At 41.0% G+C, this 25871-nt stretch overlaps 1 protein-coding gene across 5 annotated transcripts in view; it reads right to left on the bottom strand.

The window, feature by feature from the left end:
• Ehmt1 (euchromatic histone lysine methyltransferase 1) overlaps positions 1 to 25871 on the bottom strand; it is a 146470-nt gene that overhangs the window by 116741 nt on the left and 3858 nt on the right. The window lies entirely within an intron of this gene.

The raw sequence follows: 25871 nt of genomic DNA, 5'->3' as shown, positions 1-25871 counted from the left end.
CAATACCCAGTGGACTTCATATCTATTCAGATGCCATCTTACCAGTTTCAGAGTTCGGGGAATCCTAATCAATGTGTGTAATAAGTGCCAGAGACCATGTGAGTTTACTGCTTATACTGGACAGTAAAAAGAAACTGGAACAGGCAGTTGGAGATATCTGCCAACCGTAAGCCTGAGTTAGACTAGAGTAAAAAGAAACAGAAAGTAGAAGGAATGATGAGATTTTTCTATAGGTTTTAATTTTTATCATTTTAATATTCTTTGGTAGGTGCCAATGAAGACTTTAGTAATGACTAATTTCTTTTGGCCCGTAATTTTGTTTTGCTTCAAAGGCCACTGAGATGGCTCAGAGGAAAAAGACACTTGCTGACAGGTCTAACATGAATTTTATACCCAGAACCTACAAAGTGAATGGAAAGAACTGACTCCAGATCGTCACATACATGTCATGGCAGAAATGCATATGCATTATTAATAAATGTAAAAATAAATATAACACTGTTGGCCCCATGAAAAGACCGGCCCTTAAAAGACTAAGATTTACAAGGACTAATCTCAGGCCCCACCATTACCACAAAGAGGCAGTCTCCTTGATGTTGTTGATGCTCCCAGAAGCCTACACATCAAAGCCGCATGAGAAATGCTACCTACCCCTCTCTCACGGTATGTTCCTTACAGTCAGTTTAAAAAAAAAAAAAAAAAAAAAAAACAGAAAATTCTGCTCAGCATCTCCTGGTCTGGGCGGAATATGGCTTCATTCTAAGCAGTGCGGTCTGAAAAGAAATCCTCAAGTTTGAAGATGCTCCTAATAGTGATGGTAGGTTAGGTAAATGCTGTATAATACTGTTCTGCAGGCATGACATGGCTATTACTATTCTGCAATCAGAACAGCTATGATTATCCCCACAAGGCCAGTACAAAATGGAGTCAATGAGCATTACCTCCAAAAAGAGACGTGAAGTCATCAAATGCCTGAAATTATAATCACACTCTCTAATACAGCAGTTCCCAACCTGTGGGTTGCAACCCCTTTTAAAATTGAATCAGATATCCTGCAAATCAGATATTCACAAATTATAAAAGCAAAATTTTATTTATGAAGTAGCAATGAAATAATTATATGTTTGTAGATTACCACACACAAACTGTATTAAAGAGTTACAGCATTAGGAAGGTTGAGAACCACTACTCTAATACCTACTGCTCAACTACATGTAATCTTGCCACAATGTGATCTTAGGAAGTGTTCAGACTAGTTTTTTTCTTCTGCCTTAATATGTGTAGTGTATGTGTGTGCACACTAACATCCTTGTAGGGGTGTACACACCCATGAGTGTGTATGTTAGAGGCCAACAATGTCTTCCTCTATCATTTTCAATCTTTAGTTTTTTTTAATTTATTTTATCAAAAACAATATAATTTATTTTATGTGTATAGATGTTTAGTCTGCTTGTCTGTTTGCCTGGTGTCTCCACAGGCCAAAAAAGGTCATCAAGACCCATGGAACTAGAGATATAGACGGTTGTGAACCACTAGATAGGTGCTGACAACCAAATTCTGGGCCCTCTGCAAGAACAAGTTTGCTGGGCGGTGGCACCACACGCCTTTAATTCCAGCACTCGGGAGACAGAGACTGGCAAATCTCTGAGTTCCAGGCCAGCCTGGTATAAAGAGTGAGTTCTAGGACAGCTAGGGCTGTTACACAGAGAAAACCTGTCTCAAAAAATGAAAAATAAAAAAGGAAAACAAGTTCTTAACTGCTGAGCCATCTCTCCCAACACCTCCACCTTACTTTTTGAGATAGGGCCCCTCACTAAAACTGGATAGCAGCATTTAGACTAGACTAGCTAGCTAGCAAAGCGCTGGAACTCTTGTTTTCTTCCATGTCTCCAGCACTGAGATTACATACACACACTGTCAAGCTTAGCCTTCAAGTGGGTGCTGGGGATCTGAACTCTGGTTCTTGTGTCCAACTGAGCCATCTTCCAAGCCTAAGAGCCTCACTCTTCAACTGTGGATGATGACCAAAATGCAGGTGCTGCAAAAGTTTGCCAACAGTAAAAGGTTCCTACCACAACCAAAACAATTCAAAATCAAATGCTTAATAAATTAACGGGAGGTGTTACTGGCAGTGCTGGTTCATTCTGTATTACAACTTCACTGTGGCCTTAGTTCTGAGTATACAATATGCAAACTTCACACTGTACATGTAGTCATAGCACATAACACCAACACCAACAGACACTGACTGAAATACATCAGCCAGCTCATATTTGAGACTACAGAATGTGATGAACTTCAAGGTTTTCACTGTACACAGTTTTCTCCTCTTACAGAAACACAATGGTTAATTACGCAAAACAAAAGCATCGTATCTTTCCATTATCATTCTTTAGCATTAAAGTATCAAATTAGTTTATATTATTGTATTATATTATACTACACTAATATGTCTGGGAGTAGGACATAATTTTGAGACAAGGTCTCACTCTATAGCCAAGCTTAGCCTCCAACCCATAATACCCACCTGATGGAGGAGGGTTATCTGTCTATTGTTACTTTCATTAGTTAATAAAGAGACTGCCTTGGCCTTTTTGATAGGCCAGCCCTTAGGTGGGTGGAGTAGACAGAACAGAATTGTAGGAGAAAGAAAGCAGAGGCAGGCAGTCGCCATGACTCTCCTCTCCGAGACAGCCGCAGGGTAGAATCCTCCTGGTAAGCCACCACCTCATGGTGCTACACAGATTATTAGAAATGGGTTAAATCAATATGTAAGAGTTAGCCAATAAGAGGCTACAGATAATGGGCCAGGCAGTGTTTTAAAAAATACAGTTTCCGTGTAATTAATTAATTTCAAGTGTAAGCTAGCTGGAGTCCGGACAGCGGGAACGCAGCCCGCTGCTCCTTTGTACTACACCCACCTGATTGGAGATACACACATATGCAGGCGTGGGGGGGGGGGACAGAGAGAGAGAGAGAGAGAGAGAGAGAGAGAGAGAGAGAGAGAGAGATACATACAGAAAGGGGAAACACAACCCAACTGAAGTTTGGTACCCAGAGAAGCATGACAGCACCAAGGATGTTGCAGAGCAGTTGCACTGTCTCTGTTACTGGTGATAAGACATGCAACTGAAGGTAAGCAACTAAAAGTAGAATGTCCCAGAGGCAGTCCTGAAGAGGCTCTCCTTCCTCATGTGGTATGAAATGCAGCTGCACTGTTCCTGTTATGGGTGATAAAACAGACTAGGTTGAGCTTTCTGCCCAGAAGGAAAAGCCTCCATCAAATCTGCAGGGGAAATTTAAATAGGGCTGTGTTCCTCTATGTTTTATGATGTGGAATGCCTTCTTGATGAATGTGGCCCACCAGGGAAATATATTGAAATTCCCAAAAGTAGCACATAAAAAAAAATGACATTGTAGAGGGCTCGAGAGGTGGCTCAGAGGTTAAGAGCACTGACTGCTCTTCCAGAGGACCTCAGTTCAATTCCCAGTACCGATATGGCAGCTCACAACTCTCTGTAACTCAGGATCCAACACCCTCATACAAATATACATACAGGCAAAACATCAATAAAAACTAAAAATGAGGCCGGATGGTAGTGGCATACACCATTAATCCCAGCACTCGGAAGGCAGAGACAGGTGGCTCTCTGTGAGTTTGAGGCCAGCCTGGCCTACAATGCAAGGTTCAGGATAGCCAAAACTGTTACACAGAGAAACAGTCTCAGAAAAAAATTAATAATAATAAAAATAAAAATGAAACTGTTAGGAAATCACAACAACATTTGCACTGCCCTGATATGGTGAATACCGGTATGCAACTGAAGCTAGACTGTCCATCATGCCCCTGAAAGGGATGACTTACAATTAAATAAAGATATCCTTCATGTTAGTCTCAAAATATGCAGAAAGGGCGTGAGGGGCAGATGAGATGGAAGTACTGGCTTGCCATTTCTTACAGTGAGGTTGGTGATAAGGATGAATAAATACAATTTGATCTATGCTAAACATTCCCTCTTGAACTCCTAAAACTGAACAATTAAGAGAGAAAACAAGGTAGAAATAGAAGTGAAGAAACTCAAGCTGGGTAGTACATGCCTTGGATCCGAGCACTCAGGAGACAGAAGCAGGTGAAACTCTGTGAGTTCAAGACCAATCTAGTCTACATAGCGAGTTTTAGGGCACAGGGATACAGAGACCTGTCTAAAAAACAAAATGTAAAAACCTGCTAATGTAAGACTGCTGATTCACTAATTCATGGAAAAGTAAAGCTGGTTCCGTGGGGACCTCACTACTGATATTGGGCTTTTGCAACTTTGTGAGCCTCATGGTAGGATATGATCTTTACCAGTTGAGGAGGTCCTAGTGAATGATTTAGACTAGTATGTAATTACCTTTCATAAAGTGGTAAGGCAATCAAGAGGCAGTGAGAAAAAGCAGACAAAAGGACCTTCTGAAGTCACTAAAAACCAAATTTGACAAAGGTGTGTGGTAGGACTGGGGAGATAGCTCAAGGCTAGCTTGGTAAACAATGAGGACTTGAATTTGGATCCCTAGCATGAGCCAATCCATGTAAAAACCTGAGTTTAGCTGTATGTACCTATAATCCTAGTGTTGGGAAGTAGACAGTCTAGCCAAGTGGTGAGCTCTAGGTTCACTAAAAGACCCAGCCTCAAAAACATTCTTTTTCATTAGGTGGACAGTGATAAAGGAAGATAGTAATGTTGACTTATTGCTTCCACACTTATATATGCATGGGTACAGACACGTTCATACAAGAGTTGTAGCAATGGTTTAGCACTGTCTGCTCTTCCAGGATACCCAAATTCACTCCCAAAATCCATGTCAGCAGCTCACAACTGCCTGGAACTCGAGTTCCAGAATATGCAACATCCTCTTTTGGTATTACACATGAGGTGCATGCATGCATATGCATGCATACACACACACACACACGGAGAGACAGACATAATTTTTTATCTTTATTTAAAAGGATTTGTGCAAAACAGAGCTTTCAATTCTTCTAAACATTTATGTTTACATATGCATAGATTACTGCTGCTCTAGGCCTCAGTCAAGAAAGCTTGTTTTTTCAGTGGGTAGCATTACTGTGGAGATTCCTACCTGGTCAAACTGCTCAAGAGTAAGTGACTATTTGCTGGAACAGAGTGAACCACTGCTCAGCCCTAAAAGGGATAAAATAATCATACATCTACATCACCCTCTCCAAAGCTCAGGAAACATCATGGAAGAGAAAACAGATAGAATATAAGAGCTAGAGGGGACTGAGCTTATAGAACACTTTCCTCTCGGCAAGACCGGGCCATTGTTGTTTTGACATCAGAGCAGCTCTGATTACCCAGCCAAATGAACATTTCCTTGTGAGGAGGTAGCATTCCATCGGATCCCCACTCCAAATTACAACCACTTTCTCCCTCATGCCTCCCACAGGTCCTCCTACTGAACCTGTAAACTTTGAAGAGATGGTGCTGGGCGGGAAGTGGTGGTGCAGGCCTTTGTTCAATCCCAATACTGTGAGTTCAAGGCCAGTCTGGTCTACAGAGCAAGTGCCAGGCCAATATACTGAGACCCACCCACAGAAATACATGGATGGATGGATGGATGGATGAAGGAACGGATGGATGGATGGATGAATAAACAGTGGTACATATGCATGAACATGAAATTCAGTCCCTGCTTTCCTAAAAAAGCTCCAACTTGAATCAGTCTGCCTGGAAGAAGGCCACCATCTTGTGGTTAAAAGAGTAAGTGCAGGCTACACAAAGAAGACAACAAAATTATCTATGCTTAACCAAAACGTTAATAAATTCCTCAATTATCCCAAGTTTCTTATTCTTGCTCATACTGGAAGGGTTTTAATCTTTCAAGAATAGTGCTCTGTATCAGAATTAATATGGTATGAAAACACATCTGTAGATGAATCTCATTTATATTCTAATATTGATTTTTAAAAAGATAGACCACGAGAGATACCACTTAGGCTTTATCATGTTAAAGCTGCAATGGTACACAAAGGCACTCAGAGGCAGAGGCTGCCGGGTCTACAGACCAAGCTCCAAGACAACCAGGGCTACACAGACAAACCCTTCTCAAAAAAAAACCAAACGAAAGAATGAAAGAAGGAAGGAAAGAAGGCAGGCAGGCAGGCAGGCAGACAAAAAGCTGTCACTTCCTTTGAAAATAACACTGGCTCTCCTGAAACTGGAGTTACATATGTTGTGATCCACTGTGTAGGTGTTAGGAACTGAACATGAATGTTTTCAGCAGCAACATTCAAAATAGCCAATAAAGAGTGATCAACCAAAAAAATCCATCAACAAATGAATGGACACAACTGATTCAACAATGGATCGTTGCTCAGCCATAAAAGAGACAAGACTGTCATACACACCATACAGTACCATAAATGAACCTACCTTAAAAAAGAGAACTCACCAGGTGTGGTAGCATGTCTTGGAGGCAGAGGCAGGAGGATTTCTGTGAGTTCAAGACCAACATGATCTACAAGGCAAAAACAAGACCAGAGCTCAATAAAATAAACTACTCATAGAAGACTATAGTTATATGAAGTTATATGATACCAGTTAAATGAAATTAGACAGAAACTACTAAAGAAATGAAGTTTATTTGAAGAATAACAAAAACTAATAGGGCTTATGATAGGTTAGTCCTAGGATGTAGTAAGTAAAATATGAGCAAAGGATTAACAGTAGATGGGTAAGTAGGACAAGCGAGAAAAAAAGAGCAGGGAAGTTAAGGTAAGAAAGAGAAAGAGAAAAAGAAGTGGGAGGGAGATTCTCTTCTAGTCTATAAAACCTACACATGAAACACCAGAGTCAACAGCATTCCCTTTTTCTTTGGTCCCCCTTTACGTAGCTGCCTGTGTGTCTCCCCACTAATGCTACTGCTTCTCCAAAACAGAAAATAAAGATATATACTGTAGGGGGCTAGAGAGATGGCTCAGTGGTTAAGAGCGCTGCTTGCTCTTCCAAAGGTCCTGAGTTCAATTCCCAGCAACCACATGGTAGCTCACCATCTGTAATGAGACCTGGTGCCCTCTTCTGGCCTGCAGGCATACATGCAGAATACTAAGAATACTGTATACATAATAAATAAATCTTTAAAAATATATATATACTGCAAAGATTTCATAAATTTACAAAAGGAGTTAGTTCTCTAAGTAATTCAACATTGCTGTCATTTTTAAAGATAATCTATGGGGTTAGAAAGATGGCTCAGTGGTTGAGAGCATGAGTTCTCCCAGAAGACCCAAGTTCAGTTCCCAGTACCCACATGGTGGCTCACAACCCTCCATTACTTTAGTGCCAGGGGATCTAACACCCTGTAAGTAATCTACAGATACACGTACGTACATACATACATAAAAGCAAAACACTCATATAAATAAAATAAATCTTTTTGTTTTCTTTTAAAACAGGCAAAGGTGGTGCACACCTTTAATCCCAGCACTTGGTAGGCAAAGACAGGCAGATCTCTGTGAGTTCAAGGTCAGCCTGGTCTACGGAGCAAGTTCCTGGACAGGCTTCAAAGCTACAGAGAAACCCTGTCTCAAAACACAAACAAAAAAAGTGATCTATCCCTAAAGGCAAGAATAATTTGTATAACAAGGGCTACATAGAAAGGAAGGGAGGGAGAGAGGGAGAGAGGGAGGGAGGGAGGGAGGGAGGGAGGGAGGGAGGGAGGGAGGGAGGGAGGGAGGGAAAACGAAAAAAGGAAAGAAGCTGGGTGGTGGTGGCGCACACCTTTAATTCCAGCACTTGGGAGGCAGAGGCAGGTGGATCTCCATGAGTTCGAGGCCAGTCTGGCCTACAAGAGCTAGTTCCAGGACAGGCACCAAAAACTACAGAGAAACCCTGTCTCAAAAATCTCAAAAAAAAAAAAAAAAGAAAGAAAGAAAGAAAAGAAAAGAAAAGAAAAGGAAAAAAAAGGAAGGAAGGAAGAAAGGAAGGAAAATGTCTGCCTATACTATAGCTCATCTATTATACTTCTCCATAAACTCAGACATGACCTCTAAGCCACACCTTTGCATCTGCCAACAGTATCCTTTCAAACCATGGAGAGCCAGCTTCCTTGGAGTCAGGGAGAACAACACCAGATGCATAGGGTACAGCTTCAGCATGCACAAGGAAATCATTTTCCCAAAAAAATGTATGTTCTTGACTCAGAAAAAATATATAATTCCTTACTGCTTGTATGACTAACATTAAGCACCATTAAAATTTATAACACCGATTTTTTTTTAATCCTAGCACCAACACATTCGCACGCCCAATTGGATTGTTCCTCTCACAACAACCAACCCAAAATAGTCATTTTTTTAGTACACAGCATCCCCAAGTCATCACCATGGCTGGGGACACTTGAGTGATGGCAATGAAAAGGCTTACCAGCATTTCTTTTCTGGGGCAGGCACAAAGGAATCATTCCTATTGTTCCTGCTTCCTCATTACTGTGCTAGGAGCTGCATTTCCTCAGATCTGGGAGAACAACCCTCCCCCACCCTTTTGTTCCAAAAACATGCTCAAAAAACAGGTTACCAACCAATTTGTCTAATCTGTCGTTTGCAATAAATCAATAAATAGGCTAAAACACAGCCCCTACTGGCTCTCTTTTCAAAGTGTCCAGAACTTGCCTGCACATCTTATTTTTCTATGAAATCACTTTTAAAAGCTAGATGTGCTCTGCTGCCTTAGGTTTCTGCATCTTTTTTTTTTTACATAGTCCTGTCAGTACAAGGAAAATGGAGTATCCTCATCAACTGGCCAGGCAAGGCCACAAATAAAATGTAAACAAGTGGACTAAATGAACACCATGGCTGCTGTCCTTACAGTTCCTGTGAGCAGAGCAACAAGATTTCCCCATCTACCCACCCAGCCTAGATCTCTAGTCCTTGGAGCCCAGGTCCCTGACAGTGATTCACCTGGGTCACTAGCACTGAGATTGTCCTTGGGACAGGGAAAAGAAGACAAAGAAAGTCACAGTTAGCAACAGGATCTGAGTACTCTCTATAGATGTCTGACTACAAAAACAAGTACTGATTTATCATCAACAAAGGTGAAAAGCCATAGCCAGGCAGTGGTGGCACACAGAAACAGAGTCAGCTGGGTTGAGTTTGAGGTCAGATTGGTCTACAGAGTAAACTTCCAGGGCAGTCAGGGCTACATAGAGAAACCCTATCTTAAAAACAAAAACAAAGAGAGAAGTTATAAAGAAACATAAACAATTAGCTTCAAGTGTTCCTCAAAGCCCTCTGTTAGGGAACCTCTCACTCCACTTTTAAGAAAGTGCACATATCAAGTGGCCAGGCACAAAAATAGAGCTATGTGGGTAGGGAAAGGCCAAGAGGGACAAAAAGTTGTCCCTCACAATCACAGCAAACATCCCTGATTTACTTACTGGCTCTAACTACAGCCAAGAACCAAGGGAGAAAGGTTGGTGTCATGTGCCAACTATCAACCTCTTCCAAGCGTAGCGGCTAACTGCAGAGAAACTACAGAGTTCAACCAGGTCTTCCTCAAAGCTCCACTCTCACCAGGCATACTCAGACTCTATCCTCTTCTTTCCTGAAATGGAGGCTACCCAAAAAGCCACTCCGGGGAACCTTAGGTCTCCTCAGGTTAACCAGGATTTAAAGTTTCTCAAAAAGTCTACTATATGGGGAGGGAGTGGGAACTGGATTTGGCATGTAAAATGAGAATAGGTAAGTTTTTCCATTTAAAAAAAAAAAATTAATTAATTAATTTAAAAAGTCTATTTTTTAAAATTATTTACTTTTATTTTATGTATGTTGGTGTTTTACCTGCATGTATGCCTGTGTAAGGGGGTTCAATCCCCTGGAACTGGAGCTACAGAGAGTTATGAGCTGCCATGTGGGTGCTGGGACTTGAACCTGAGTCCTCTAGAAGAGCAGCTGGTGCTCTTAACCGCTGAGCCATCTCTCCAGCCCCCCCAAAAAAAGTCTATTATATGTATTATTTCACCATAAAAATAGAGAAAGATCTCACCACAGAATCCACCAGTGAATTCAGCTCAACCCACAAAACAATCTCATCTCAGGGTCACTCCAGATAGTATTTTTTAAAAAAACAATAAAAATAAAAACAGGAGCCTAGAGTAATTCCCACTCTGACACAGGAACTTGCCTTCAAAGAGGCAACTCCAAGTCAAAGAAGCCAAGACAGCAACAGATAAGATAGAAGAACATCCAGGCTAGAACCACCTGGTTCCCCTCCATCAGACAAAGTTCCAGGAGTCATTGCAGCCTCCATATACTCAAGTTTCTCCCACTGAACTCACTAGTCCAAGCCCAGAATTCACCAGAGGGAGACCCTGTTACAGGCATCAAACAGCTCATAATACTATCCTAAGCTCTTTGTTTTAAAGTAAGAAATATTTTTAAAACCGCTAAGCTTTATACAACCTGAGATACTTTATTTCCTATTTTTAAGGATACATGAAAATAATTATCACCAACCCTTCTATATTAATACAAACTTACAACCTACACACATGCAGTTATAGACTATCTCAGAGCAGCTACATGGCTGGTCTAATATAGAAGGGCTGCCAGCTGTACCTACTCCAACTTAATCCAGACCACTGACCTGAGCCAGGATGAAAGGGTTAAGGATGAAACATTTTTTTAAAAAAAAGGAAAGAAAGCACCTTGAGTGACTCATCTTCAATACAAGAGCACATGTTCAACTGCAAAAATCATAATGTAACCGATTCACTTAAAATTAACCAAACAAGATCATACACACCTACCTGCTACCCACACAGAAAACGGAGAACAACCTATCCATTGCCTTACTGTAGCTTTCTCTAGTAAAATAGACAAAAAATTTAAAAAGTAACTGAAGGAAAATAAATTCATGTGACCAATAAAATTTAATGAGCAGGGGTCAGACAAATGGCTCAGAAGTTAAGAATACTTGCTTTTGCAGAAAATCTAGGTTCAATTCCCAGCACCCATATGGCAGCTAACAACTGTCTATAACTCTAGTAGTTATCTGACACTCTCTTCTGGCCTCTTCAGGCAACAAGCATGCACACAGTACACAAACATATATACAAGCAAAACACTCATACACGTAAAAAAGTAAATCTAATAAAAAATAATGAATGAGCAACTAAAAAGCAAGGAAGACACCATTTATTTATATACTAAAATATTTTAATTATGAAAGTACAAAATAATGTAAAAACAGACATGTCTGCTTGGCACTGGTGCCAATCTTTAATGCCAGCACAAAGAGGCAGAGGCAGGACGGTCTCTGTGAATTTAAAGTCAGCCTGACCTACATAGACTATCAGGACAGCTATATACAGGATACTATTCAGTAGATACTTCCTGGGGAAACCTAAGTTAAGCTAGTACTCATGCTGTAGGCTGCTGAGTATAGATCTGCTAAAGGCACTAGTCTGTTAGGAAAAAAAATAGTTTCTACTGAAGCTCAAAATGCACAATCCCTGGGACCACGCAGTATCTTTAGATATCTATAATATCTATGTTAATTGCATAAAACCATGGGTTTGACATTTTCAGGATAAACATAAGGTCCTTAGATGGTAATTACCCACCACCTCATTACCCTACCCTTACTTATTCTGTCCTTCCTTCCTATCCCTTAATAGCCTCCTTTTCTACTGTTATGAATTTTTCCCCATCCTGAGAGAACCACACAATATTTGTTGGATGTTTCTATTTTTGTTTTTTATATAGTGCTAGGACTGAACCTGTGTATGCTAGGTAAACTACCACAGACCACAGGTTAGAAGACGGGTCTGCAGGCTGGAGAGAAGGCTCAGAGGTTAAGAGCACTGGGTGGGTGCTCTTACAAAGGTTCTGAGTTCAATTCCCAGCAACCACATGGTAGTTCACAACCTGGTGTCCTCTTCTGGCATGCAGGAAGAACACTGTATATATAATAAATAAATAAAACCTTAAAAAAAAAAAAGACGAGCCTGCCATCAAAACATTGATTATTCTAAAGACTAAATCCCACAGTCTGAAAAGATGGAGCCAAGTCTTCCTACAGCTAAGCTGTCTCTGGGGCAGAGCTACAAAGCCGGCAGTGCTGGAAAGTCTCAGCTCTTAATTTATGACAGCTGGTTCTTTCGGTTCTTTGTCACATACCCTATGTTGAACTAAATCATGAGATGTAGAACTTTCCACCAGCATTCCCCAAAATCCTTTTTATGAAATATAAGATCCTAATATTTGTTTATTTATGTGTATATGCCTGTGTCTGAATATTTATAGATTACCACATGTGTGCAGGTATCTGTGGAGGCCAGAAGGTGTCAGATTTCCTAAAACTGAAGCTCACAATTATAGGTAATTGTGAGCTGTCTGATGTAGGTGTCAGGAACCATACCCAGATCCTCTTCAACAACAGTAGGAATTCTAATGTGCTCAGACATCTCTCCAGCACCCTCAAAATTTATAAAGGTCTAATATTTACTCTGTCCTTTTTTTTTTTTCTTTTCTGTTTTTGGTTTTTCGAGACAGGGTTTCTGTGGAAAGTCCTGGCTGGCCTGAAACTCGCCCTGTATATCAGGCTAGCCTGGAACTCACAGAGATCTATCTACCTGCTTTAGCCTCCCAAGTGCTAGGATTGGACCACCTGGCTTGTTTTTTATCCACTTATTTTCTTTTTTGTTGTTTTGTTTTGTTTTCTCAAGACAAGGTTTCTCTGTAGCTTAAGTGCCTGTCCTGGAACTAACTCTTGTAGACCAGGCTGGCCTCAAACTCACAGAGATCCGCCTGCCTCTGCCTCCTGAGAGCTGGGATTAAAGGAGTGCACCACCACTGCCCGGCTTCCAATTATTTTCTTAATGAAACTTCAGGTTTTATTTTTTTAATTGTTTGAGGCAGGGTCTCTCTATGTAGTCCTGGATAGACTGAACGTACTTTGTAGACCAAGCTGGCCTCAAACTTAAGAGGTCTGCCTGCCTCTGCCTCCTGAGATAATTCATACATTTTCTTTATTCATTTGCTAATAAAAACCTAAAGTAATTAACTCCATGATTTAGCTACCATGAATAGTACTAAAATAAACATGGATACACAGGTATGTATTCCTTAGGATGTATTACTTATCCATTTATGAATTTATTTACTCACCTTAGTGTACACATACTATAGCTAGATCGTACAGTAGATCTATTTTCAATTTATTTATTAATTTAATAAAGGATTAGTATCTAGATTATATAAAGAACTGGAAAAAAAAACAGGCATGGTAGGTCATACCTTCAATCTTAGGAAGTTAAGGCAGGGAGACTGCAAGATTGAGAATTATCTGGGCTCCAAGGGGGAATTCAAGGCAAACATAAGCAATTTAGTGAGAACTTATTTCAAAATAAAGCTGAAAGAGACGAGGATATAGCCCAGTGGCACAGTGCATGTCCAGTAAGCACAAGGCTCTGGGTTCAATCTCAAAAAGAACCAAGAACATAATCAGTAAGTGGGCAAATTAATTGGATACTTTTTAAATGAATAAAAATGGTCAGTAAATTCATGAAAAATGTTGAACATCTCTAGTCATCAGGGAAATGCAAACAAAACTACTGAGGACTACATGGCTAGCAGATAAAGTCAATTGCCACCAAGTCCGATGACCAAAGTTCAATTCTTGAAATCCACAAGGTATAAAGAACCAAACCCTGTAAGGTGTCCTCTGCAAGATGTCCAAATCTGAAATGTGGCATGGATAAATACACAACATTCAATAAAATTAAATTTAAAATTTTATTAAGGGGCAGGAGAGATGGCTCAGTGGTCAAGAACACTGGCTGCTCTTCAAGAGGACTGGGTTCAATTTTCAGCACCCACGTGGCAGCTCACAACCATCTGTAACTCCAGTTCCAGGTGATTTGATGCCTTCTTCTGGACTCATGGGCACCATGCATACAAGCAGAAAACATACATACAAGAAGGCAAAGCACTATAGTACTCTAAATGTAACTGGCCCCCATAATCTCATAAGGAGTGGCACAATTAGGTGTGGCTTTGTTGGAGTGGATACGGCCTTGATGAAAAAAAGTATGTCACTGTGTCACTGTAGGTAGGAGCAGACTTTGGAGATTCCCATACTCAGTATCTCAGTTTTCTTCTTTCTTGCAAGATGTAGAACTCAGTTATTTCTCCAACACATCTAGGCTGGAGATACGGCTCAGCACCCACGTGAAGTTTACAACTTTTTATAAGTTTTTACCTCATGAAAATGAAACTGAGTCCTTACTTCATGCTATCTTTTTATTTATTTTTATTTTTATGTGCATTGGTGTTTTGCCTACATGTCTGTATGAAGGTTTTAGATCCTGGGCTTATAGACAATTGTGAGCTGCCATGCGGGTGCTGGGAATTGAACCCATGTCCTCTAAAAAAGCAGTCAGTGCTCTTAACCACTGAGCCATCTCTCCAATCCCCATACTATTTATTTTAAAAAAGAAAACACAAGGGGGCTGGAGAGATGGCTCAGCGGTTAAGAGCATTGCCTGCCCTTCCAAAGGTCTTGAGTTCAAGTCCCAGCAACCACATGGTGGCTTACAACCATCTGTAATGAGGTCTGGTGCCCTCTTCTGGTCTGCAGACAGAATATTGTATACATAATAAGTAAATAAATAAATATTTTAAAAAAAAAAGAAAACACAAGCCGGGCAGTGGTGGCGCATGCCTTTAATCCCAGCACTCGGGAGGCAGAGGCAGGCGGATCTTTGTGAGTTCGAGGCCAGCCTGGTCTACAAGAGCTAGTTCCAGGACAGGCTCCAAAGCCACAGAGAAACCCTGTCTCGAAAAACCAAAAAAAAAGGGCTGGAGAGATGGCTCAGAGGTTAAGAGCATTGCTCTTCCAAAGGTCCTGAGCTCAATTCCCAGCAACCACATGGTGGCTCACAACCATCTGTAATGGGATCTGGTGCCCTCTTCTGGCCTGCAGGCATACACACAGAATATTGTATACATAATAAATAAATAAATAATTTTTTAAAAAAAAAGAAAACACAAATGAAAAAGAGTAAAGTTTAAGGGCTAGAGACACAGTTCAGCAGTTACTCCAGAAGACCTGGGTTCATTTGCCAATACCCACAAGATGATTAACAACATCTAGAACTCCAGTTTCCGAGATCCAACACCCTCTTCTGGCCTCCTCAGGCAATAAACTTATACATGCAGTATAACCATTCATGTACATAAAATAAAATACATCTTTTTTAAAGTAAACTTTGAGGTTTTTTTGAAGGGAGATTATTTATTGCTTATCTGTTTTCTAAGACAGATTTGTCTGTGCAGCTCTGGCTGTCCTGGAACGAGCTCTGTAGATCAGGCTGGCCTCAGAATTCAAAGATCCACCTGCCTCTGCCTCCCTACTGTTGGGGGATTAGGCACATGCCATAACTGCCCAGCTTCTTTTGTTTCTAAACAATATTTATTTATTATGTATACAATGTTCTGCCTGCATGTATGCCTGCACACCAGAAGAGGGCACCAGATCTCATTACAGATGGTTGTGAGCCACCATGTGGTTACTGGGAATTGAACTCAAGATCTCTGGAAGAGCAGCCAGTGCTCTTAATCTCTGAGCCATCTCTCCATCCCGCTTCTTTTGTTTCTTAAAACAAGGTCTTATCATAAACTCAGGCTACTCTGGGGTCCCTATACAGACCAGGTTCAAGTTCAGAGATCTATCTGCCTCTGCCTCCCAAGGGTGCTGGAGTTAAGCGCATGGCCACCACAATGGACAAGTCAACTCTAAAGAAACATGAGGAGCAAAACTTGAAGAGCTAGAGAGATGCCTCAGAGGTTAAGGGCATTAGCTACTCTTCCAGAGTTCCTGAGTTCCATCCCCAGCAATCACATGGTAGGTCACAACAATCTATGAGATCTGGTGTTCTCTTCTCGTATGCATACATGCAGGCAGAACACAAACAAGTAAATACTTCAGAAGGACATACTACTACGTTCAGGATCAACCCCACAGCCCGACTGAGTACTATCATATGGGCATAAGGTCCTACTCTAAATACTACCCTGATAAGGTCACGCGCATAGTCTTTTTTTTTTTCTTTTTCTTTTTTTGTTTTTTCAAGACAAGATTTCTATGTAGATTTGGTGCTTGCCCTGGAACTAGCTCTTGTAGACCAGGCTGGCCTCGAACTCACAGAGATCCACCTGCCTCTGCCTCCTGAGTGCTGGGATTAAAGGCAGGCGCCGCCACAACTTGGCTTCATTTTTTTTTCTTACAAACACCCAGGTAGATCTACACCAACCTAAACATTTTCACCTAGATGTCTGCCAGGCTATCTCCTACCAGATATAACCACATTAAGTACACAGTTAAGGCTCATCAAGTTTCTTTTGCTACTTTACATAGTACTTGCAGAAAAAAAACCCAATGCAAAGTATTACAAGCAACAGTAGTAGCTATTTTAAGTGACAAGGATTATTTTTTTTTCCTTTTGTTTGTTTGCTTGCTTGCTTTTCTGTGTATTCCTAGAACTCATTCTGTAGACTAGGTCAGCCTAAAACTCAGAGATCAGATTGCCTCTGCCTCCCCTGTGCTGGGATTAAAGGCATGCACTACCAAATCCAGCTAGGATTATTTCTCATTTAGAGATTCTGATATTCTAGAAAAATATATGGCCTGAAACCATTGTTGAAATGAAAGTACACAAAGCTGCCCATTCCACTCAGGTGAATAACTTCCACATCTCCGAGCTTTTGGAATTAACTGATGATACCTAATTAGTTAATTAAAATAACAAAAGCAAAGACTGGTGTGATGAAGCAAGTAGCATGTGGGAGGTGGAGACAGGAGGACCAAGAATTCAAGGCTAACCTACACAAATTCATGAGTTCAATACCTTGTCTCAAAAAGCAAAACAACAAAAATGAATATAAAATGGCAAATTTCAAAGTAAGTATCATCATCCTAACTCAACTTTTTTAATTTCCTTCCAGGTTTTCTGCTTATGTGCACGGTTTGCATGGTCACAAGCTAAATAAAAAACTCCCCATACACACTCCATTATATTCACACATTCTCATGATTGTCACACTGTGGCAATAGAATATTTAATTAGGTTTATAGATCATAAAGTATTAAAGTATTTTAAGCTGGGCTAGGCAATACAAGCTTACAGGCAATACAAGCCAGATATTCAAGAAACTAAGAGAGAATGAGTTAAAAGTTCAAGAACTGACAGGTCTACAGGATGAGTTCAAGGACAACCTGGACAAAGCAGTGGCCAGCCTCTGTCTTAAAGTGAAAGGGTGCAGAGTAGTTTCAACGGTACAGCATTTGCCTAGCATGCCCAGAGTCCAGAGTTGGATTCCCCAAAACTGCAAAAGCAGGGAAGCAAAGAAGAAAGGAAGGATGGAGATAGCAAAGAGTTACACACAGGTGATGATATCTGGTCATCTGAACAATGAGGAAATCTATTGCTATCCCTGAGTTTTGGTTCTTTTATTTTTATTGTTGTTTTTATTTTATATTTACATGCCTGCATGTATGGATGTGTACCACATGGATATCTGGTGACTTGGAGGTCAGAAAGGGTATCAGATCCCCTGTAACTGTAAGTACAGACAGTTGTGAACAGCTCTATATGGGTGCTAGGAATCACCGATGCAAAACTTCTTAAATGTTGGGCCATCTCTCCAGCCCTTGTCTGTTTTGAAAAGATAGATGAGAAAAGATCTCATCCATCTGGCCCAAAAGTTGCTTCTTGCCCAAAAGTTTCAATATATCCGAGTCTCCCACTTGTGATACCCGGCCACCAGAGCACAGAATTATAGATCTGTAAGTAAGGAATCAGTCTCTAACACCCAACTCTGTTCCCCAAAGTGCCATGTATGAACTATAAGATTTAGAACCCCAGTTTGGAAGCACCCTACTACCTAGCAGAGCCCAACCACCCTGTGTGCTCAGTTCGCGTGCACTAGCACGTCATCGTTTTTTTTTTTTACTAATATGTTAGGCAAGTGTTCTACAGCCAGCTACATTCCTAGCGCTCCACTTTATTTCCCAGTCACAGTATTCAACCCCACATCTGACTTGAAGTCTCAGTGTGCACTCTGATTGCTTTGTCTGACCAGTTTTGTAGAACTCTCTATCTGGCCCATCCTACCATGACCTAACTAATATTTTCATAAAAACAATAGGCTAAAGTGGGGAGGTAAAGGGACATACATTTAATTCCAACACTTGGGAGGCAGACAGGTGGATCTCGGTGAGTTCCACAACAACCTGGTCTACAAAGAAAGACCGACCCTGTTCAAAAAACTGATTGGTTGGATGGATAGATGGATGGATGGATGGATGGACGGACGGACGGACGGACGGACAGGCAGGCAGGCAGATAAACGAACTCTGATCTCACTTCAGGACCTCCAAAGACAGAACTGGGGAATTCACTAAATCTCTTTGTTCCTCTTCCCACTATGACCACACTGAATAAATCTTTTTCTTCTTTCCATTTGTTTGTTTTTCGAGGCAGGGTTTCTCTGTACAGTCCTGCCTGTCCTGGAACTAATTAGGTAGCTCAGACTGGCCTTGAACTCAGAGATCCAACTGCCTCAGCCTCCCAAGTGCTGGAATTAAAGGGTGTGTCATTACCTCCCAGGTCTGCTCATTTTTATTTTGGCTCATCTGACTCCCTTTAAATGGCTTATTAAAAGTGAGTGACCAGACCTGACTTGGGCACAGATTGTGACATTTTTCAAAATAAGAAGTTAAAGTTAGCCGGACGGTGGTCGTACACACCTTTAATCCCAGTACTGGGGAGGCAGAGGCAAGAGAATCAATGTGATTTTGAGGTCAGCCTGGTCTACAAGAGCTAGCTCTAGGACAGGCTCCAAAGCTACAGAAAAACTGTCTCGAAAAACCAAAAAAAAAAGGGGGGGGTGAAAAGACCAAGAAGATACAAAGACAACTAACTTTCTCTTTGTCTTTTTAGCAACTCAAAATTAGATTATGAGACCTACTACAAAATAAGAATAGCAGTCAACTTTTAGCACACAGGCTCCAGTCAACAAGCAGATGCCAAATACCTAAGCATAAAAGATTCACAGAACCCAAGAAACAACCAGTTTTACCAAGCTTGGTTTCCCTGAACAATGAGAATACCACGAAGAAAAAGGAAGTTAGTGGACGGTGGTGGTACACGCCTTGGATCCTAACACTCAGGAGCAGAAGCAGGTGGATATCTGCGAGACAGAGGGGGCGGGGGGAGAGGGGGAGAGAGAGAGAGAGAGAGAGAGAGAGAGAGAGAGAGAGAAAACTAGAGAGGGCAAGGTCCACAAACACTAATGGAGTTAGAAACTCAGGAAAGTAAAAATTAATTTAAAAAAAAAAAAGGACTGCATTAGGCAGGAGATGGTGGTATGCACCATTAATCCATAATGGGATTACTGGGGAGGTACAAACAGGCAGAACTCTAAGTCAGAGGCCAGTCTGATCTACAGTGACACCTTGCCTCAAAAAAAGCAAAACAAACAAACAGGAGCAGACCATTGAAGCCCAGAGTAGAACCTCCTAGGAATTCAAGGTTAGCCTGGTCTACAGAGCAAGTTCAGGACGTCCATTACTACACAGAAAAAAAATACTGTCTTGAAAAAGCAAAAAATAAAAAGTCAAACTTGGAGAAAGGGGTAGAGGGACCCACTGGAAGAGAAATCTATTCATCTACCAAGAGCAATGAACAACTATATTCTTGCGGGAGGGGGGCCTTTTGGAGACAGCCTCACTATGTACCCCTGTATAGCCTGGAACTTGCTGTGTAGACTGGATTAGGCCTGAATTTGTGGTTGTCCTGCATCTGCCTCCCAAGTGCTGAGAACACAAGGGGATATGATACCGCTCAGGCAACTGAAGTAATAAATCTGAATTCTAACAGGACATTCATTAACTGAAATAAAATGCTCACAGATGAAAAATGTCTGAGAACTGCTTTAAAATAATTGCCAATGGTATGGGCCATGATGAAAATTCAAGTAAAGCAAGACTAGGCATAAGAAGGCAACTGTTGAAGCCGGGCAGGGGTGGCACATGCCTTTAATCCCAGCACTCGAGAGGCAGAGGCAGGTGGATCTCTTGAGTTCGAGACCAGCCTGGTCTACAAGCACCAGTTCCAGGACAGGCTCCAAAGCTACTAAGAAACCCTGTCTTGAAAAGAAAAAAAAAGGGGACGTTGATGGTGGAATGCAGCAAGTAATGACGCTCTACTTGATGCTTCTGTTTCTGTAAAATAGTTGTCTCCCAGTATGGTTTAAGCAAACCTGGAGTTGCCTATGTACCCCAGCCTGGCCTTAATTTATGATCCTGGGATTACAGATGTCCAACCACACTCAACTATTTTAAACTTTATCTATTTGAATAGATTTGAGAAACCTTCCATAATGAAAATCCAAAAATACCTGTGTCTCTGTTTATATCTGTGTCTCTCTATATAACTCTGGCTGGCCTGAAACTCACAAGTTTCTGCCTGTCTCTGCCTCCCGAGTGCTGGGGTAAAGGCGTATGCCACCACTATCCAGCAATAAATCAATCTATAAAAAATAATAATAAATGCTTAGGCTAGAGATGGAGCTCAGTTAGGTAGAATGCTTGCATACCATATACCAGTCCCTGGGTCTGATGCCCAGTACCACATAAAACCTGTCCTAGTGGAGTACATCTATGATATGATCCAAGTACTCAGAAGTTCAAGGTCATACTTAGATATACATGGACTTTCCGACCATCCTGGGTTACATGAGACCCTGTGTTATGAGTGACTGTCTTCTGAGCCAAACAATCACCATCCTGGGGCATTCAGCTATGCCCCTTGAAAAGATCATCACAACTGCATTTGTAGATGGTTTACACCCCCAAAAACTGGGTAGAGAGGTATACCATATTCTCACACAACTCTGCCTTAATCGCATGAGCCTTGGGGGAGGGGTGAGACTACATACATGTGGGAGAAGACTAAAGCAGAGGTATCCATCTAAGCAACTATTCAAATCCTTTATCCCTGCTGGGTAGAGGTTCTCCTGTTATGGCCTTTAGAGGAAAGAGCACCCATACCCCTGTAAGTAATCCCTCACCTATGATCTGCAAGGAAACTCAACAAACTTATTGGCTCCCGGAGTGAACTATGGCATAATGTCTCAGTTTGTCGCTGGGACCTTAGGAAAAAGGATGGATGTTGTTTGTCTCCTCCTGTGTTGGGAGTACAAAGGTTCTTGCTCCCAAAGAACTCAGGAACCAGGAATGTTAAGCAACACACAGGGAACTCTCCTAAAAGGAGGAACTGCCTGTTTTCCACCCAGAAGGCTGAGAATGAACACTGTTAACAACTTAGTGTCCTTTTTGCTATCTATGGAGGCAGACCTCAACCAAAACCCCCAGAATGTTTATTTATCCCAGTCTCTTTCTCCATAGACCTTTATTTTTAGCTTTGTTTCTTGGTCACTAGAATCCATCCTCTATGCTATCTCAGTCAGAGACCACTAGATTCTAGTCCCTTTAGCTACAGAACCAACCCTCTTAAGGTAACATGCACTTTGTAAAGGAGTTTCTAAGTAGTGACACCTTAAGCTTTAGTGTACATCTGCAATTGGAATGACTGTTGCCGGAAACTTTTTCCCAAATTGTAGTCTTTTAAGTATGCTAACAATGAATTGTCTAGCATCAGACTCCCCAAGTCTGATCCAAGTTGATGAAGTCAATCTGAACTGAATTTTTACTTTCACCTCTTCATAGTTTGTTTCTATGCCCTCTTCTGGCACGCAGGCACACATGCAGTCAGAACACTGTATACAGGGCTGGAGAATTGGCTCAGTAGTTAAGGGCATTGCCTGCTCTTCCAAAGATCCTGAGTTCAATTCCCAGCAACCACATGGTGGCTCACAACCATCTGTAATGAGAACTTGTGCCCTCTTCTGGCCTGCAGACATACACACAGACAGAATATTGTATACATAATAAATAAATAAATATATTTAAAAAGAAAATGAAAAAAGAACACTGTATACATAATAAATAAATAAATCTTAAAAAAAGAGAATACAAACCAGCAAATCACATTCTAGAGTCATAGGAGACTAGAAGCTGAACCCTATAGAAAACTCCAGGAACAAGCTGGCAAGATGGCTCAGTATGTACAGATAGTTGCCAAGACTAACAGCGTGAGTTAAATACCCATAGACCCACAAGCTTTTCTCTGACCTCTATACATGCGCACCAGAGCACAATTAAAAACTATTACATTTTTTAAAAACTTCCAAAAACACACCACACTTGAGGACAGGCAAGCACAAAAAAAGGGTAGGAGTGAGCTATTTCATGAGAAAGAAGAAAAAGACTAGACTATATGTGCTCAGTAGTGGGTCTTTACACTACTCTTTAACCTCTTTATACAGATGGTTCCCAAACTTACACTGGTTCAACTTGAAATTTCTCAACTTTGACCTGGGCATGGGAGGTAATTTCCAGTACTTTTAGAGGCATGAATACAACAAATACCAGGTCAGCCTAGACTACAAAGCAATATCCTGTGTCACAAAAAGTAATTTTACAACTTTACAATGGTGAAATAGGCATTCAATAAGAACCATACTTCAAAATTTTATTTTTTCCAATAGTAGCCACAGATAGGTCAATTTTCTCATAATACTGTTCAACCAAAGCAAGGCCAGGACCCATATTCTACAATATACTGTAGCTTACAATAGGATGTTCACTAAGACAGGTGTATTAAAATGAATTTTCAATTTGCAATGTTTTCAACTTAAAATGGAGCCAGACAGTGGTGGCATAACACTCAGGAGGAATTCAAGGTCAGCCTGACCTACAGAGCAAGTTCCAGGAAAGCCAAGGCTACACAGAGAAACCCTGTCTCAAAAACTGAAATGAAATAAATGAATGAATGACAAAAGAGGCCAGGTTTGGTAGTATACAACATTTAATCCCAGCCCCTTGAATCTTAAGTGTTCACATACATGTCATCGCATGAATGGAGTTCAGACAACAACTTAGTTATTTCTAGCATGTGTAGTAGTCAGTGCTTTTAACCATTGAGGCATCTCTCTAGACCCACATTAGCTGTTCCTAAAAGGATCAGGTAACAAAATAAGAAAATAGAATCCTTAAAGTTGGTCGATTTCCTGATCTACTGAGATGTGAACAAGTGGCATCACACCCTCCAACCACCATGCCTTCCCCAGAATGAAGCATTGTACCCCTATGAGCACTATGCCAAAAGCAAACCCAGGACGACACATTGAAACCCTGCTTTCAAAAAAGATGAGCCATGGTAAATCTGATACACATGCTAGAACAGAACTAAGTTGTCTTCTGAACTCCAGTCACGTCATGGCACGTATATCAGTCACATCCTCCCGCCATCCCCACCCCGCACATAGGCATACACAATTACTGCCACCACAATAAAAGTAAACACTAGGCAAACACACTCACTAAACTTCTCCCAAGGCTCTTGCTTTTTTATTTCTTTATTTATTCATTTAATTATATGTATGGGTGTTTTGCCTGTTTGTTATGTCTGTGTACCGTGTGTATGCCTGCTGCCCATGGAGGACAGAAGATGGTATCAGATTCCCTGGGACTGGAGTTATAGAAAGTTGTGAACCACCATTAAGTGTTGGAAAGTAAACCTCTGGAGGAATAGCTAGTGCTCTTAACCACTGAGCCATCCCTCTCTCTCTTTTCACTTTTTATTTTGAGATTTCACGGATAAGCAATGACTGGCTTAAAGCTCACTCAGAAGCCAGAGCAGCCTTAAACTTACAATCCTTCAGCCGGTCTGTGGTGGTGGTGGCAGGGAATGCCTTCGATCCAGCACTCAGGAGGCAAAGGCAGGTTTGAGTTTGAGGCAAGCTTGATCTACATAGTCAGTTCCAGAACAATCAGAGCTATACAGAAAAATCCTGTTTTGAAAAACCAATACATACACACACACACACACACACACACACACACACACACACACTACAGGGCCAATGAGGTAGCTCAGCAGGAAAAGGTACTCACCACCAGGACTAATAACCCAAATTTGAAATTAATTTTGCAAATTGTCCCCTGATCTCTCTCATACACATACACACTCACAAGCATACAAGAACATATACATACACAAATAAATATAAAAAAATAATTTTAAGAGTATTCATCATATCATTATTAGTAAAGATAAAAATAAGTTATAATCAGTTTAAAGTTTCTGCATTTGGGCTTTTACATCCAGTTATGTAGTAACTGAAAGGGGAGAAGCACATCTGTGTTAAAGCAAAAATAAATTTTTTGGGGGGGGGGTTGTTTCAAGACAGGGTTTCTCTGTAGTTTTAGAGCCTGTCCTGGAACTAGCTCTTGTAGACCAGGCTGGCCTCAAACTCACAGAGATCCACCTGCCTCTGCCTCCTGAGTGCTAGGATTAAAGGCATGCGCCACCACCGCCCGGCTTCTCTCAATCTTTTTAAGTTACAGAATAAATTAAACCAGGTGACTGTGTAGAGAAACCCTGTCTCAAAAAACATGTTTGCCTAGTGTGTCTGAGGTCTGGGGTTCTACTCCCAGTCCTGCTCCTCTCTAACAATAAAAAAAGCTCAGTGATAGTCATTTCAGGGGAAGTGAGAGAAGGGAAGGGAGAGGGATTGCTATGTAAAATAAAAGATTGTTTTAAAAAATAAAATATAATTGGAGAGATGACTCAGAGGCTAAGAGCAAGGAATGCTCTTCTAGAGGACATGGGTTCAATTCCCAGCACCAGCATGGCAGCTCACAACTGTCTATAACTCCAGGATCCAACACACACAGACATACATTCAGGCAAAATAACAATGTACACAAAATAAAAAATTTTAAAAAAATTTAAATTGTTTCAGGAACTAAAACTGGAGCCAAGAATAATGACAAACATCTTTGATCCTTGTACTTGGAAATTATACTCAACTACATAATGAATTCAAGGCTGGTAAGGGCTACATTGTCTCAAAAAAAAATAAGTAAAGAATTAAAAAAAAAATTTAAGCCAGGCATGGTGAAACATGTCTTTAATCCCAGTACTCAGGAGGCAGAAGCAGGCAAATCTCTAAGTTTGAGGCTAGCCTGGTCTACAATGGGAGTTCCAGAACAGCTAGAAACCCTGTCTCAAGGGGGGGAAATAAACACTAAAAATCAAATGGAGTCTGAATCTACAGTTGAATGGTAGAAAAAACTGCGTGGTATCAGGAGAGCCTGTAATCCTAGGTTTGGGCTGCAGAGCACTGGGGATGGGCATGTGGGGAGTTCCAACTGGACGTCTTTCTCAACAGCAACACTAGAATGCTGCTGACTTTCAGAAGGCTGAACAACAGCCCAGTGGTGAAGTTCCTGCCTGGCATTCATGACAAGTTGTTGAGACAAAAGCCTTGTGAACCACACTGATCCTGAACACACATTTAAATCCTAGGTAGAGGGGCTGGAGAGAGCTCAGAGGTTAAAAGCACTGGTTGTTCTTCCAGAGGTCCTGAGTTCAATTCCCAGCATCTACATGGTGGCTCACAATCATCTGTAATGAAACCTAGTGCTCTCTTCTGGCATGCAGGGATATATGCAGGCAGAACACTGTATACATAATAAATAAGCAAATAAATCTACAAGAGCTAGTTCCAGAACAGGCTGGAAAGCTACAGAGAAACCCTGTCTCGAAAAACAAAAACAAAAAATAAATAAATAAATACCTAGGTAGAATCCCTGGCAGCATACCATGTCCACACACACACACAGCCTTTATAATTCACTTCCAAGCAGGAATTCCATGTTTACCCAAACTTTTCTTAA

The sequence above is a fragment of the Myodes glareolus genome, chromosome 21 (assembly GCF_982192425.1).
Source record: "Myodes glareolus chromosome 21, mMyoGla1.1, whole genome shotgun sequence".
In the NCBI taxonomy this organism is placed as follows: Eukaryota; Metazoa; Chordata; class Mammalia; order Rodentia; family Cricetidae; genus Myodes; species Myodes glareolus.
The sequence above is the reverse complement of the archived record's forward strand: the minus strand, read 5'-3'. Positions and strand labels throughout refer to the sequence as shown.